The following is a 4,823-nucleotide window of genomic DNA, read 5'->3' as shown; positions in this document are numbered from 1 at the left end:
TCTCATGAATAGACTGAGGTTATGGGGAATGATTTGAAATATCACTGCAATGGCTTCCAGTTTTCTGGCATATTAGTTTTGGGGGATAGATCATAACCTGCAATTAATGGAGGCAATATTATGTATGTAGTGTTAGGGAGGATTGAGGACTGGACTGGTATATGGATAAGTCTCAATGAGTTCACACGTATATAAAAGACAATTTCAGAAGTCATTCTGAAAATATTCATACTTATTTTATGCAACAGACATTACCCACTTGTTTGAGTTACTACTCTGAGCACAGGGAATAAAAATCTGAACCAGTGACAGAAAGTTCATTTCTCAAATTGCCATGAAGCTTTCCATTTAAAGTTCTGAAAAGAAAAGAATGCACAACTTCCTTCCAAACCCACCGCAGTGTCTGTATTTCTTTATTTTTCTCCCAGTAGAGATGGAGATTTGCAATAAATATTTAGCAATGCCATTCTATAATACAAGCCCAGTTTTTCTTTCTTTCTTTTTTTTTTTTTTTAAGATTTTACTTATTTATATTAGAGGAGAATGAGAGAGAGAGAGAGAGCATTAGAGGGGGAAGGTCAGAGGGAGAAGCAGAACCCCTGCTGAGCAGGGAGCTCGATGCCCAACTGGATCCCAGGACTCCAGGATCATGACCTGAGCTGAAGGCAGTTGCTCAACCAACTGAGCCACCCAGGCGCCCAACAAGCTCAGTTTTTCTTAATAAGAAATTCAATAGACTTTAAAATTCTTGGTTACATGTACTCTTTTTTTCTTGTACCTTCCCAATCATTGCTTATACAAGATTTCTGGATTAAAAACATTTATGCAAGATTACCTGCATTAGATTTTATCTTCTTTATCAAAACTTTTTGTTTTGAAATAATTTTAAGCTTATAAGAAAGTTGCAAAAATGACCTCCATAACCATGGTACAATGATCAAAACTAGAAAATTCACATCGGTATAGTGTTTTTTGCTAACCTTACAGTCCATATTTAAGGATCACTCGTTTCCCCGTGATCCAATCTAGGATCCCACACTGTATTTAATCGTGTCAGGTTGGCTGGTTTGTTTGTTTTCAGTCTGTGACAATTCCTCAGTCTATTCTTTTGTTGTATGATGTTGACATTTTTTATAACATTTTGATGGGCTGTTATTTTGTAGCATGTCTCTCAATTCTGAATTGACTGATGTTTTGCAGTGATGAAATTGAAGTTGTGCATTTTTGGTAAGAATACTGCAGAAGTGATGTTGTATTCTCAGTCATCACACTGAGGAGTATCAATGTTATATGATTCATAACTGGTGAAATATACCGCGATCACTTGGTTAAGGTGGTATTTTTCTGGAGTTTCCCCCTGCAAACTTATTATTTTTTTCCATTGTAAGCAATAATACTTTGAGACTATGCAAAGACTCTTTTTCATTATTCTTTTTGAGTGTTCCTTTATCTCGACATTTGAAGGGGACAGATCAATGTCAAAAATCAGGCCTATAATTAAGTCATTCCTTAAAAACAGACTGATACTTGAGGTTTTCTCCAACAGGCATTGGTCTGTTGTTATTTAATTTATAAGATTCTTAATTTAATAAATTAAATCAAACTATGTGGGAAAAAAATAAGTTGACAACGAGAACAAGAGGTTCCATAAACTGTACTTGAAATAAGCAATGATAGAAAAGCTAGAGTACAGTAAAGCCATTCTGTAGGTAAGCATGACCCTACAGCTATCTGTCAATTCCACTGAGTTCATAATCACCAATATTTAACTCTTTGATTTCTGAGAAGTAGATTTTCCGTTGGCTTTCTTCTCTAGAATATGCTATTCTGCCCCAAGAATTCTATTCTGATGCTACTGGGAAGTTACTTTAGAATCAGGCCCATTTATTACTAATGAATTAGGATGCATTAGCAGTAACTGCATGGGATTCTAATTAGAAAAGGACAAACTGCTTTGGGAAAAAGTAGGTCTAAGTCTTTCTTTTGTGATGCAATTATATTGTTTTCCAAGTAAATATTTTTATACTTTCCTTCTATTTGAATTCTCCATCTCCTTTGATTTAATACTCTGGATATTTGCTCCACCTATTGCTTTCTCCGTTAAGTTTTCTCCATTTCTAACAGACTTGACTTGGGTCAGTTTTTGTCATATGTCATCCCTCTCTCCCAAAGACTCCTAGTCTTTCAGTCCCAAGTGTTTTCTTTATTGCTTACATTTCACTTTTTTTTTTTTTTTTTGCTTACAATTAACTTTATCTTTTGAAGGTATTTTCTTAGTTTTTACTAATTTATTTATATTCTGACACTACCTCCAGGTTATTTATTAATGTATCTATATGTTGTCTTTACACTCAACTGATACCCAAAGGATCATTCAGTTTATTTGTGCATTTGTTTCATTCCGTGTCAAGGCAAAACGCCGGCCAGGCTAGGTGGGAAATGTAAAGACAAAGAGAAGACTCCTGCTCTTCAAAAACTTATCCCATCAAAGATAGCATCTTTCTTGAATCTTGACCGGTTTTTGAATAAGAACTCAGATTATTGAGAAGCACGTTCTGTATTTTAGAACCCATAAAACACACCCCAAGAGGCGTTAAAAAATTGCATGCTAGTAGAAAAGGAAATTATCAACTTTTATTTGTCATTATTCAACTTGGTAGAATCTAAAGGTACGTGTGAGTGAGGAAGCCCAGACAATGGGAGAGGGGAGGAGGCCGTGAGGGAGAGAGTGCAGGGGGCGTGGAGCAGCCGTATTGGCTGGAGGAAAATCCAAGTGGTTCAGTAGCAGAAAGAATTTAAGAAGGTAATGAAGAGTTCTGTGGACGGAGACAAAGGAGAAGCAAATGAAATTCACTTGCTCCCTTTGATGAGGCAGAAAGAAATCGCCTCAGCTTATTTGTGTGCTTCTGAACCCTGGTTCACCCGCCACTCATTCAGAGGCTGTGGGAAATCCAGATGCCGTTGCTGTTCTCATAGAGCTCCATTAGGAACTGATCCAGCCCCTGCTGGCGTATCAGGAGGCCGCACTGGCAGCAAACAGATCCACTCCTAATGTAACTTGAGGGGAGAGCTTATTGCCTTTGCTCTGCCATTTGAATTTTTTGTTTGAAAGAGCATATAGATTATTTATAGTCCACCAAATAAACCTGAGGGTCTTTTAATAAACTCATAGATTATGTTGCTCAAAGGAGTTTATTGAAATAATATCTGAATTCGCCCGTGACAATGACATTCCGTAAGAGTTTATGACTCCATCCCGTGTGGAATAGGATTTCCCACCTTACCCCAGGGTATCTGCGTATCATTTCAACAAAAGGAAGATGAAAGAGTGACTTTAGGTCACTATACCAGCTTCTCTCATATTTTTTTTCCCCTGAAAAAACAAAACAAACAAACAAAAACAAACCCAGAGTCAGGCAGGTAGAGGATAACAGATAAAGTGGGGAAGATCCCAACCAACTGCCTTCAGAAGGGGGTAAGTTTAAACCCTTTGATGAACATTTCTGAGAGAAAATGTGAGTTTTTCTGGTCAGCATATTAGGGGTTTAGGGAGTTTGGTTTGGATCTGATTCAAGAAAGAGGAACAAGAATGTAAAAATCCATGTCATTATAGCCAGAAGCTTTGATTCCAGCTATGTTTATTTATTCTCAGATGCGTCTGAAGAGCTCACGGTTGTCTGAATGTGTGAGGTTATCATTCACACCACTCACATCACCAGCGGACCTTACCCCCACACCCCCTTCGGGGACTGTTTCGCCATCTCTTTCTGAATTATGGCTGTTTTTCTTTCCTTAAAATTAAACCACTCCATTATATTGTATTGCTTGAAGTCCAAAATTTTAAACAGTTCCCAATTTTTTTTTTTTTTTTTGCCCAGTTTACCTTTGTATTTTGCCCTCTCAGTTCTTTGACCCCAAATTCTCCTCTTCTCTGTCAGAGGGCCCTCTTTGCTCCAACTGTCTCTTCAAATCTCACGTCTCACTTGAAATTTCATTTAAAATTTCTTGCCTCTCCCTGTATTCCTTACTCATTTCTCCCTTGGCTGCCATTTATTTAACTTTATAGTGACATTTTCTAACTCCATAAAGCCTTCTGAGGTAACAATTTTTATGAAACACACATGAGTCTATTGTATTTTTTTTTTCCAAGAGAGAACGTAGCCAGAAAAGAACAATGGAGAATTGTTTTCTTCCAAATAGGACAAATTAAATAACAAAATTCAAGAAAACTTAGAGTGAGAAGGAATTTTAAAAAATCATCTTGTCAAAGCCCCTTATTTTGTAACGAGGAGACTAAGTTCCAGTAAGGTGGAGTCATTTTCCCGAAGTGACATCTCTCATGCAGCCAAGGACGGAGCTGGGTTCTCTTCTCTCCTCTTCCAGTTTTCTTTCCATCCCATCAGATTGTCCTTCTTAGATGTTTACCCTGAGCCAGAAGTGATGCAATTGTAACAGTTCACTTGGAGGGTTGATTTCCAGAATGGTGTCATCCATTCAATAAATATTACTAAGGACCCACTGTGAGCAATATTTAGGCGCCAGGAGTACACAATGAATAGTTCCAAGTCCCTCCCCCATACGTGCATCGAAGTAAAGGAGATCGGTGACAAATAAACATGAGACTATGTAATGGCAGGTAGAGATATGAGCTGTGAAGACAAGTAAAGCAATAGAAGAGACAAGAAAGTGAACAAAGGAATGTACCTAGGTTTGAGGCAGAGTGGCCAGGGTGGACTTCTCTGAGGAGGTGACATGTATGCAGAAGTCTGAATGAGATAAAGACATGATCCATGAGGTCACAGAAGAAAGAACTTTCTAGGCAA

This window comes from Martes martes, assembly GCF_963455335.1.
Source record: "Martes martes genome assembly, chromosome: 3".
NCBI classification, from domain to species: Eukaryota; Metazoa; Chordata; class Mammalia; order Carnivora; family Mustelidae; genus Martes; species Martes martes.
Note: the sequence above shows the minus strand (reverse complement) of the source record.